Genomic DNA, 13428 nt, shown 5'->3' with positions numbered 1-13428 from the left:
AAATTGGATTTGGTGAGAATCAGGAGAAACCTCTCCACTGGTTTGGATCATACTATTTTCAAAGGAATATGGTTTGGTTGTTGGAGGTCAGTCTTTTCAGTCCCAAACCTTGCTGCACAAGTTCTTCAGGGTTGTGTCCTAGGTCCAACAATCCTCAGCTGTTTCATTAGTGGCCTTCCCTCCATCATAAGGTCAAATCTGGGATGTTTTCTGATAACTGCACAATGTTGAGCACCATTCCCTACTCCTTTGATACTGAAGCAGTCCTTTTTCATATGCAATAAGATCTGGTCAAAAACTAGGCTTGAGCCAGATGTGCAGGTTACAGGAATTAGCCATGCTAAATTTCCAATAGTGTTCGGGGATGTGTTGGTCAGGGATTAGTATAGGATAATAGGTTAGGGGACTGGATCTGGATGGGTTACTCTATGGTAGGCCGGTGTGGACTTGTTAGGCCGAAGGGCCTGTTTCCACGCTGTAGGGATTCTATGAGCTGACAAGTGGTAAGTAGCATTCGTACTAGGCAAGTATTATCTCAACAAGAGAATTCAGCCAGCTCTCCTTAACATTCAACCATCTCTCCTTAAAATTCAGTGGCATTACCATCGCTGCATTCCCCACTATCAACATCCTGGAGGGTACAAGTAATTGAAAACTGAACAAGACCAGCCATAAACTTGCAGTATTTATAAGAGCAGGTCGAGACTAGGAATCCTTCACCTCCTGACTCCCAAAAGCCTGTCCACAATCTACTAGACACAAATCAGGTGTGTGATGAAATGCTGTCCACATACCTGGCTGAAAGTGGCTCCACCAGCAATCAAGATTCCTGACACCATCCAGGTGCCCATTTGTTTGGCACTATTCACCATCTTCAGCATTCATGCTGTCCTTCACCCATGCACAGAGCATTTACAAGATGCACTACAGCAACTTGCCCACGCTTTTTCAACAGTATCTCCCATGTCTTTACCAAACAGAAGGATGAGAGCTGCCAGTATATGGAAACACCACAACTTGCGAGTTCCCTCCAAGCCCCACACCGTCCTGATTTGGAACTATATTGCTGTTCACACTTGTTCAAAATCCTGAAACTCCCATCCTAACAGTATTACTGATGTACCCACAGCATGTGGCCACAGTGGTTCAAGCAGCTTCCCAAGGGCTGCTCGTAATGAACAGAAAGTATTGGACTAGCTGGAAAATCTTGCAACACATAAAAGAATAATATAAAAGAATGGACCCTTGAAATAAAGATGTCCAATAAAGATAAAGGATGGGACCAACAAATCAGGTGAACTGTGGATGTCAAGAGGTATACAGGATTTGATAAGGAGAAAAAAAGAAGCTTATGGCAGAAGTCCTGGTGGAGGACAGAATGTGCAAGTGGATACTTAAAAAGGAAAGGAGGAGGGCAAAAAGGGGCATGAAAGGAAAATGGCAGGTGAAATCAGGGAAAATCTAAAGTTATTTTACAAGTGCATTAGAATAAAAGGATAACTACGCTATTAATGAACACAGCGTGTATGGAGTCAGAGCACATAGGTACATCTCTAAATGAAAATTGTGTCAGTGTCCACAAGTGAGAGGGGATACATGGAAGTGTAAATTATCAGGGAAAAGGACTGTTAAGTACTTTAAGAAATGAGCACAGACTCCCAGCCGTCCTGCTCTCCGATGTCTGCTCCCTGGACAGCACCTGACTGCAGCAGGTACCTCAGTGTAAGTTCAGAGACTGCTCGTCCTTGTTTTCATGGAAGTGTGGCTCAGCGACAGAGTTCCAGGCACCGCCATCCAGCTCGACGGGCTTGCCTTGTTTCAGGCCGACATGTAGTAAGGCTTGGGGTGGGGGGGGAGCTGCCAGCAAGGACTCCATGCTAGTCTCCAGTTACTGCTCATCAATGGTGGAGTCTGCGAGTATTAGATGCTGACCATTTTTGCCACGGGAATTCACACCGTCCTTATAGTCAGGGTGTATATTCCTCCCAGTGCTAATGCTAAGGAGGCACTCTGTAAACTTAATGGAGCAATGAGCGGATTGCAGAATGCACACCTTGATGGGTGTTTATTGTTGCTGGATATTTCATGACAATCTCAAGGCTGTGCTCCCTAAGTTCCATCAGCATGTGGACTTTGCAATGAGAGGGGAGAACATGCTGGATCTGGTTTATTCGAACATCCCCAACGCATCCAGGGCAGAGTTCCGGCCCCACCTTGCCTCCTCAGACCACCTCTCTGTTATATAGACCACTCATCAGACGTATCAAACTGGTTCAGAAGCAGGTGGAAACCTGGCCGGCAGGAGCCATTTCTGCTCTTCAAGCTTGTTTTGAGCACACTGACTGGCGCGTGTTCAGGAAGGCAGCAACCGATTCCATCGACTTAGAGGAGTACATGGTGTCAGGGACTTGCTACATTAGCAAGTGTATTGATGACATCACTGTGTCCAAAACCACCACTTCTCACCCCAACCAGAAGCCGTAGATGATCACAATATGCTGCTGAAGCCCCATGATTCTACCTTCAGAGCAGGTGACAAGGTGGCCTTAACAACAGCGAGGGCCAACCTATACCAGGCCATCAAAGAGGCAAAGCGTGCACACGCATAGAGAATACACAGCCACTTTCAGGACAGCGGCAATGCATGGAGCATGTGGAAGGGCATCCAGGTCATCACCAACCACAGAACAGCATCGCCTGCTTGTGCTGGTGATGCCTCCCTCCCAGATGAACAACCTCTATGTACGGGTTTGAGGCACGAAATGACCTGGCAGCAAAGTCCTCCACCACCCCCCACCCTGGTCCCAATCACGAGGTGGTGTGTCTCACTGTGGCCGACGTGAGGAAACCCCGACGCAGAGTCAACCCACAAAAGCTGCTGGACCAGATAACATCTCTGGCAGTGCTCAGAGGATGCTCTGACGTACTGGTGGATGTTCTCACGGACATCTTCAATATCTCCCTGAGCTACGCCATAGTTCCAAACGTCCTTCAAGGCCAGTACCCCCATTGTCCCCATGATGAAGAAGTCTTCATTATCCTGAGTCAATGACCATCGCCCAGTTGTACCCATCATCATGAAGTGCTTCGAGAGGTTCATGATGAGGCATATAAAGACCTTGCGCCCCACCCCCCCACCTCCACTGGACACCCTGCTGTTTGCTTACGACCCAACCGCTCGACAGATGATGCCATTTCCACCGTCCTCCATCTGGGCCCTCGCCCACCTGGAGAAGAAGGACAGTTAGGTCAGATTACTGACATAGACTTCAGATCTGCATTGAACACTATCATTCCTCAGCACCTGATTGGAAGCTGAGTCTGTGGGGCGTAAATACCTCCATTTGTAACTGGATCCTAGACTTCCTGACTGGGAGACCTCAGTCAGTCCGGATTGGGAACAGCATCTCCAACACCGTTACACTGAGCATGGGGGCCCCTCCCCCAGGGCTGTGTGCTCAGTCCACCGCTGTTCACCTGCTGACACACCACAGCTCAAATCATATCATTGAGTTTGCTGATGATACAACTGTCTCATCAGCAGGAACGACGAGTTGGTATACAGAGAGGAGCTGCAGCAGCTAACAGACCAGGTGCAGAGTCAACAACCTGTGGACAAGACGAAAGAGATAGTTGTTGACTTCAGGGTGGGCACAGAGTGACCACTTTCCGCTGGACATCGACGGCTCCCCCGTGGAGATCGTGAAAAGCACCAAATTTCTTCGTGTACACCTGGCAGAGAATCTCACCTGGTCCCTCAACACCAGCTCCACAGCCAAGAATGTCCAGCAGCGTCTCTACTTTCTGCACATGCTGAGGAAAGCCCATCGCCCCCCCCATCCTCACCACAGTCTACAGAGGGATCATTGAGAGTACCCTGAGCTGCCACATCACTGCCTGGTTCGGGATTTGCACCGTCTCGGATTGTAAGACCCTCCAATGGATAGTGAGGAGGGCCGAGAAGATCATTGGGGTCTCTCTCCCCTCTATTACTGACATTTATACCACACGCTGCATCCGAAAGGCTAAGAGCATTGTGGAAGACCCCACACACCCCTCACTCAAACTCTTTTCCCTCCTGCCATCTGGAGCATTCGATCTCTCACAGTCAGACTGTGCAACAGTTTCTTCCCCCAAGTCATCAGGCTCCCTAACGTAGTATGATCAAATTCTTTCCCATCTGAAATTCTTTGCACAACGTCAAATTGCTACTAGAAAAATGTCTATTATTTATCATTCTTCTATTACACTATAACTTGTGTGATTTGCACTTCTTATGCACTTTTTGCTGCATACGATTGTGTAGTTTGTGCTGTCCATGTAGCACCTTGGTCCTGGAGGAACACTGTCTCATTTTTACTGTAACAGTTGTATATGGTAGAAATAACAAATAAAAAGCCATTCTACTCTACTCCAAGAAGTCCTGAGTGAACCAGGAAGCTTAAAAGCAGATAAATCTCCAAACTGGGGAGAAATGTATTCCAGGTTGTTGAGTGAGGCAAGGAATGAAATAGCAGGACTACTGGCAATACTTGTCAATTCCTATCTGGCCACAGAAGAGGTGCTGGAGGACTGGAAGACTACTTTTGAGGTACTGTTATTCAAGAGGGAAGTAAGGGATAAAACAGAAAACTACAAGTCAGTCAGTTTCATGTCAGTGGTGGGAAATCTATTGGAAGCAATTCCAAGGGATAGAATTAATTTGCACTTGGAGAGGCCAGGATTAATCAAAAACAGTCAACATGGTTTGTTTAGGGCAAGTAAAGTCTGACCACCTTGACTGAAGTTTTTGAAGAGGTGACCAGCTGTGTAGATTAGGACACTGCATTTGACATGGTCTACTTGGACTTTAGCAAGGCTTTTGATAAAGTCCTGCATGGGAGATTCATAGGAAAGCTAGGAACCCATTGAATTCAAGGCAATTGGCTAATGGATCCAGAATTTGCTGAGTAGCTGGAAGCAAATTTAAATAGTTGAGGGTATTTTTGTGACTGGTAGACTATCCAGTGGGGATCTGTAAGGATCAATGTTGTGGCCCTTGCTGTTTGTGATATATCTAAACAATTTAGAGTTGTATGTAGGAGGGCTAGTAAGTAAGTTTACAGATGATATGAAAATTAATGGGATGATAAATAGTGAGAAGGAAAGCCTTAGATAAAAAGAGAATATAGATGGACTGGTCAGATGGGCTGATCAGTGGCAAATGGAATTCAATCCAGATAAATGGGAGTTGATGCACTTAGGCAGGACAAACAAGACAAGAGAATACATGATGAGCAGTAGGATCCTGGGAACCAATAAGGATCAGAGGGAACTTTGTGTGCATGCCCACTGGTTATTTAAAATAGGGAGACGGGGAAATAAAGTATGTAAGAAGGCATATGGGATACTTGATTTTATTCGCCAAAGTATAGAGTTTCAGAACAGGGAGGTTATACTGGAACTGTATAAAACAATTGTGTGCAGTTCTGGAGGGCTGTGATTGCACTGGACAGGGTGCAGAGGAGATTTACCAAGAAGTTGCCTGGGCTGGAAAGTTTTAGTTATGAAGAGAGATTGGACAGATTAGGCCAAATGCCCTTTTTCCGTGCTGTAGCCCTGTATGACTTTATCATTCTAATGAGAAACATTAACAGTCCAGGCTCAAATGTATCTTGGTGGTAGGAGGTAATGGGACATTCAAGAAAATAAAACATACTCATGATCTGCGTCACCAAGTTTATCTCAATGTACTGTCCTGTCCTATCAACCTGACCTCACTTGCTACTTTGTTCCGGTGAATTTATGTGATCAGATTCTATCAGAATACTTTCTTTAAGCTGTAATCATCCCCCATGTGTCTTAGAATTGTTTTGTCCAAAAAATAGTGACCATGACCTTTTGAAGTTAATTTAGATTATGGGAACAGTTCAGCTTGTGTAAGAACACTAACATAACCAACACAATATTATGCGTGGAGCTAATTTTAGTTTATTTAGTCTGTTTGATCTTGATTTGAGAATTGTTTAATTATAGTTGGAGAAACATTTTAACAGTTTCTATGATTGCCAATCCTTGTGAAACCTTGTTGCATATCACTATGGAAAGGTAAGTAATGCAAACAAACTTTAGAAAGAGTATGACTCCCTGTGCATGTTCTTAACTTATTCCCAGTAAACTTATAAGCTTTTTAAAAATATTTAATTAGAATATTACATAACTTGTTTCTTTCAAATAACTTTTGGGTAATTAGGATTTTGTTGGCTCCTGCCTAGTCATCCAACTCCCTGCTCCTGATGACTAACGTAGCATAGCACTGTGTCAGGATTGTGGTTATTACTGCATGCCTTTCGCAACATTTGACAGAACAGAGTTTCAAAATAACCTCCTTGGAATATTACCATATATTACATGTGGCATAGTGTTTTCAAGGAAACTGTATGATGGGATTATTTTAATTGATTTACTTAAATTTGTGACTCAGTGCAGATTGACATTTTGGCTTGAGTCAAGCATATTACAGTTCTTTAAAGTTCTGTACTCTATCAAATGGAAAATAAATACATTTTCTGTTTGTTTTTGAAAGAAATCTTCTAATAGACTTTTCATGCATTTGCTTCTGACTAGTTTGAGAACTGGAATGAGCTGTTTGGTATATGATTCTTATACTTGGCTTCTGCTTCTTGGCAAATCCTTACACCTATCGCTTGAGCCTTCTGCTTTTCAGTAAGAACAGAACTGGGTATTTCCAGACCTGAGACCCATACATCCAGGACTAGGTTAGTTTCCCAGTTCTGCACTGGGAGATCGTTGTGTTTTCTAAATGGTGAACATTATGGCCAGGGGAATTTTGTCAGTTATCTGGAGATACCCAATATGAAGGACTACTTCAGACACTTGAGAATGCATGAAAATTAATTCTGTGAATTTCCAAGGGCTGGGTTGCTCTTCCCTTGCTGTTTATTTTCATGTTGAACTCGATCTCTCTCTTTTTTTCTCTCTCTCTCTCTCTCTCACACACACATTCACTCACACTCTCACACCCACTCTCAGTCACTTTCTGACTCTCTCTCACCCTCACACGCTGTTACACTCTTTCTCACTCTCACTCACACTCTCGCTCTCTTACTCTCTCTCACTCACTGTCACACACTCTCACTCTCACTCTCTCATTCACTCACGCTCTCTCTCTCACTTGCCCACTCTTGCTCAGTCTCTCTCGCTTGCTTTCTCTTAATCGATCACTGACTGTGTTTGACTCGCTCACTCACACTCTCTCCCTCTCACTCACTCACCCACTCTTGGTCAGTCTCTCACTCACACTCTCTCTCGCTCTCACTGACGCTCTCTCTTGCTTTCTCTCTCTCGCTCTCTCTTGCTTTCTCTCTCTCACTCTCTCTCTCACTCTCTCATTCTATCTCTCGCTCACTCTCTGTTGGTGTCTCATAATTTCACGCTCTCTCACACTCACTCACTCACTTTCTTGCTCACTTACTCACACATTCACCCACTCTCACCCACTCAATCTCACTCGCTCTCTCACTCTCTCACTCTTACTTACCCTCTCACTCTCACTGTCTCTCTTTCTCACTCTCTCTCTCACACACACTCTCACTCTCACTCTCTCACGTACTCTGACACACTCTCTCACACTCTCAACTCTCCCTCGCCCACGCTCTCTCACTTTCTCTCTCTCTCCCTCTCTCTCCCTCTCTCTCCCTCTCTCTCCCTCTCTCTCCCTCTCTCTCCCTCTCTCTCCCTCTCTCTCCCTCTCTCTCCCTCTCTCTCCCTCTCACTCCCACTCACTCTGTCATCCCCTCTCTCTCGCCCACTCATGCTCGCTCTCTCTCTCACTCTCACACTTTCACTCATTCTCTCACTCTCAATTTCTCTCACTCATTCTGTCTCTCACTCTCACTCATTCTCTCTCACTCATTCTCTCTCATTCACTCCTACTCACACCCACTCTCACTCACTCTTACACTCACTCACATTGCACCATGGGTGGCACGGTGGGTCAGTGGTTAGCACAGCTGCCTCACAGCGCCAGGGACCTGGGTTCCATTCCAGCCTCAGGTGACTGTCAGTGTGGAGTTTGCACATTCTCCCCGTGTCCACGTGTATTTCCTCTGGGTGCTCTGGTTTCCTCCCGCAATCCAAATATGTGCAGGTCAGGTGAATTGGCCATGCTAAATTGTCCAAGTTGTTCGGGAATGTGAAGGTTAGGCGCATTAGTCAGGGGTAAATAAAGAGTAGCGGAATGGGCCTGGGTGGGTTGCTCTTCGGAGTGTCATTCTGGACTTGTTGTGTCGAAGGGCCTGTTTCCACACTGTAGGGATTCTATGATTCTATTGATTTCTTGCCATGAATTACTTCATTGTATTGCCTATGCCCATTTTTTTCAGTTTTCCACCTCTGCAAACCTTACGTTTAATTTGATAAACTTGAGCTTATCCAAAGCTCTGTTCATAAATTGATTAACACCAACTACAATTTAGTCATCACTATTATGCTCGCTGCTCTACATTTTTGAAAATATGCATCTTTGTGTTCATGTCCCTTGATAACATTATCCCTCCCTATCTCTGCCGTACCCTACAGCCTAACAATCCTCCACGCATTACCTCAATTCTGTTTCTTTGTGTATCCCTGGTTTCCTTCACCCCTGTATTGGTAGTGATGCCTTCAGTTAACTAAACCATTCGCAGTGGAATTGCCTCCCTTGCCTCTCCATTGCTCTGTTTCTTTCCTGCTTTTGGCATTCCATAAAATATGTCGCTGTCACCTCTCCTACAACTTAATGTAGTTTGGCATGAAATTTTCTCTGAAACATGCCTTGAGCTGTTTTACTACAATATAAAGCACTAGATCAAAGCAAGTTGGTGCAGTTCCCTTTATTCTTCTCTGTTATACTTTATTACTCTGCAATTTCCTTCTCTCTTTATCATTTTGCTTTTCGAGTCTCTGTTTATATTTCTATAACCTTTCATTGCTTCAGGTCATTGTTATTCTCACAATCTTTGCCTACTGTGTTGACTTCCTTCAGTTCAATTTCCTGCAATAATTTCCCTCAATGGGAGCAAAGCCAAAGCAATGGGGGCCTTGGCAGGATAAAGCAGGTGGAACCAAAACTGGACAAAATACTGTGGAGGAAGCCAATGTCAGGGCAGAGAGGAATTGACGTGTCGACATGCACAGTGTCTTAATGTCAGCTTCACTTTTACTCTTCACATGAACCCTCAGGGTTTGAGTGGAATGGCTTCTCTAGCCAATCAAGTGCCGGACTCTGATGGTGGAATAGAATATATTGCACATAAACCATTCTTTCTCACCAGTTCATGTGGTCCTTTATTCTTTATTTGTGCTTTTTCCCATTACTATCCTCTGAATAACCCCCTGTTCCCTTTTCCCTGAAACACTGAACTAGTCTCCCAATAATTGTACAAATACCAGTGACGAGCTGAAAATGTGTTGCTGGAAAAGCGCAGCAGGTCAGGCAGCATCCAAGGAACAGGAGAATCGACGTTTTGGGCATCAGCCCTTCAGTCCTCTGCAGTCCTCACTTTCTCCTCAAATCCCAGTGACCTAAACCACTACCTGTGGTCATGGTTTCCACATTCTGAGCACTCTCTGGCTAAAAAAAAAAGTTCTTCTGAATTTCTTATTTGATTTCTTACTGACTGTTTCATATTAAAATAAATACCATTGTTCTTTTTCTGTTAATGGAGCCATAATTCTTGATGTCTACTATATCAAGTTTTAAAGACCTATGATGTCACCCTCCACTTTCTTTTGAAGAGAATACAATGTTCACAACCATTTCTAGATCTCAAGCCCAGAGTAGCAGTCAGGACACTTGCCAGGGATACCTTCACAGAGGTGGCCCATTAAGAGGCTCCCTGACCCACTGCAGGAGGAAATTATGTCGGCACCTGATGTTGACAGGAGCTCTGGAGAGGGATTCCAATTAGTAAAATTAAAAACCGCAGTTGCAATGCCATCCTGTGGTTGGGAGGTCCAACTAAAGAACACTCCCAATGGGAGTAGCCCAGTGATGGTTACAGCGTTGGTGGTTGAGAGGAGTGTCGAAGATCTCATAGTGTCCTCATTCCAGTCCACTAGCAACTTACCTCCAAGCACCTGTGGACTCTGTGTTTAGTAGGGGGCCGACCTGCTGCCACGACGATCCAGGCAGCCTAGAAATAGGCTGCTAACTAAGCATATTGGCCGCTTGCTTATCAGATGATACCCCTCAGGGAAGGTGACCCAGAGGTGTGTCAGCATTGACCCAACACCACGTTTTGTGCATTTCCTCCTGGTCTCACCTTTAATCCTATCTACCACCAAGGGACTGTGGAAATTCCACTGGGTGATTCTATGCTGTCGAGGCTGTGCTGTTGAGGTCCCCTCAGACTACTGTCAGTGGAACATCTTTGAACTGATGAAAATGCCCACTCATGTGTTCTTGGTTTTTCTGTGACAATTCATTAATAAGTCGTACTTGTTAAATGAGGTATAACTGGGTGTTCAATGTTGAACTGAATTCATTCTACTGAATGAAAATGAAAGGATAATTTTATATTTGCTCGATGTCTCATATGATGAGACATGATAGCACTAAGTTAAAAATCACACACAACACCAGGTTATAGTCCAACAAGTTATTTTAGAAGTACAAGCTTTCGGAGTACAAACACGATTATAGGGCAGAGAATTTATAGTAAAGGTCAAAGTGTTGTACAAATGATGCAATGTATTGAACAAACCTAAATTTGCTAGAGTTCTTGAGAAGATTTGTATCTCAGGTTGTGGATGAAGTTGTAGATTCGTTCACTGAGCTGTATGTTTTTCTGGTAATGTTTTGTCACCTCGCAGCATGACATCATCAGTACGTCTTTGATAAGATGGAGGTGGTCTGTCCCGCCTGGTATTTATGTGTCTCTGTTTGTTGGTACTTCCAGTTCTGTATCTGTGTGGTTTGTATACAGGGTCCAGTTCAATGTGTCTATTGATTAAGTTCCAGTTGGAGTGCCAGGCTTCAAGGAATTCTCTGGCGTGTCTCTGTTTTGCCTCTGCTAGGATGGTTACATCATCCCAGTTGAATTTGTGTCCTTTGTCGTCTGTGTGGTTGGAAATTAGGGAGTACTGGGCAAGTCGGGCAGTGACAAGCTGATGTTCATGCACTTGTTTGGTCAATATTCTTTCTGTTTGTCCTATGTAGTATTTTCACAGTCTTTTCAGAGTATCTTGTAGATAATGTTGTTCCTGTTGGATATGTGTGTCGGGTCTTTAACTTTGTGAGGGGCTGGTGGAAGGTGTTTACTAAGATTCCCACAGTTCTGAATAGTCAGGTAGCTATCTCTGATATGTCTTTGATGTATGGTATGGTCCCTATCGTGTCTGGTTGTATAGTGTTTTCCTTTTTGGATTTGTCCCGTAAATACTGGAGGACAGTGCTGTTGGGGTACCCATGGGTGTGACAGAGTATATATACCTATGAGAGAGTGTGTGTATAAGTATGGGGGTGTTGTGTGTACTTGTGTATGAGAGAGGGTCTGTGTGAGAGTGTGAGTATGATTGTGTGTAAGAGAGTGTGTGTTTGTGTATCTGGGGTCACCTGTAGTTGCTTTTTGAACAAATAGAATGCATCTGTAAATACAACTCTCCACTACACTATACACACGCTCTCTCCCTCTCTCACATGCATGCACGCTCTCTCTCACACACACACACTCACTCACACTCTGTCTGTCTGCCTGTCTCTTTTACAGACAATAACACTCACTCTCATACAGATCTCTCTCATACATACGGTCTCTCAGACACTTTTTCCCCCCCCCCCCACCCCCCCCAACACACACACACACATACATGCAGTCATTGTTTTTACCACACACATACATATCAAGGCCCAGCCAAACATACACAAGCACACTCACACATACACCCTCTCACAGGCATATATTCCATTACACTTCCCCCTCCCCCAACCCCCCCCCCCACAGACACGCACACACACACTATCAAGCATGCATACATGCACACTCACACACACTCTCCTTCTCCCCCACACACACAGACTCTCACTTACACTTTCTTTGTCTTTCTTACATGCATATACACACACATATATATGTCATGGGGTGAATTTGCATTTGCAGGTGCAATTTATTTTGTTTAAGAAGCGCACTATCTATAGGCAGTCAGTCCATGTGATATTTTATTTTAAAATTCCCACTTTGAAAATAGAACCAGTCTGAGATAGATTAATCTCACATCTTTAATGCATTGTCTGAGTTGCAATGTCACCTTTTTTTAATGAAACCTTAAATTATCTTGCGACTGTGACTTGAAAGAAGTTCTGGGGTTTACACAGACATGAATGAATCGAAACTTGCATCCCCATTCTAAGTGATTAAAGACTTAACAACAATCTAGGTTTGTTCAATACATTGCATCAGTTGTATGACACTTCAATATTTTACTATAAATTCTATGTCCTCTGATCCTGCCCTACTAGCTACCTGATGAAGGGGCAGTGCTTTGAAAGCTTATTCTTCCAAACAAACCTGTTGGACTATAACAGGGTGTTATGTGATTTATTAACTTTGTTCACCCAGTCCAACATCAGCACTCCACACTTTGATAGCAATAGATTAGAATTATTATTATTGCATGTCTTTTGCAACACATTGACAGAATGGAATTTCAAAATAGCCTTCTTGGATTATTATCATATACTACAAATGGTATAGTATTTTCAAGGAAACTGTATGAGGAATTATTTTAATTGATTGACTTAAATTTGTAATTCAGTGCAGATTGACTCTGACTCTGGCTTTAAAACAAAAATTCCTAAGGTTTGTTTATAATATTTTAGCCTCTACCTTACTCCCTTGTGTCAGACTCAATTACTTTCTTGCTTACCTGTAAAATTTAACCATGGACAGTGAAGGAATGTCGGGCTTTATATTTCCTGGCTCGCAGTCAGGGAGAATACTTCGGCATGATTGTCTTGCTTGATTACATCATTGCTTTGACCTTGTCAACAGATTGAAACTGGAATGGGAAGATCTGGGCTACAGCTCCCTTGACCTACTTTAGGACTGTTTTCATCAAGGCTAGTGTTATGTAGAACAGTACAGCTTAGTACAGACAGCTTCTTCATTGTTTACCACCTAGTATACTACAATACATAAATATGCTGGGAAAATGTGCCAGCCTCTATAATGGTATTTCTGAACCGATTTAACCTGCTAATTCTCCAATGTGTTTTCACCACAAACAAGAAACAAATCAGCTGTGCGATGCAGTCCTCTCCACTTTCTCGATGTGCACAACCCCAACAATGCTTAAACTGGACATCACCCATGAAAAGCACCCTGTTTGATTCTCACCCCATTTGCCACCTTAAACACTACCAGGGCAGAGTGGCAACAGTATATGCTA

At 43.8% G+C, this 13428-nt stretch overlaps 1 protein-coding gene across 8 annotated transcripts in view; it reads left to right on the top strand.

The window, feature by feature from the left end:
• Nucleotides 1–13428, top strand: part of arnt2 (aryl-hydrocarbon receptor nuclear translocator 2) — a 454524-nt gene that overhangs the window by 293626 nt on the left and 147470 nt on the right. The window lies entirely within an intron of this gene.

The sequence above is a fragment of the Chiloscyllium punctatum genome, chromosome 48 (genome assembly GCF_047496795.1).
Source record: "Chiloscyllium punctatum isolate Juve2018m chromosome 48, sChiPun1.3, whole genome shotgun sequence".
NCBI lineage: Eukaryota > Metazoa > Chordata > Chondrichthyes > Orectolobiformes > Hemiscylliidae > Chiloscyllium > Chiloscyllium punctatum.
This window is presented reverse-complemented; position numbering and strand designations above follow the sequence as displayed.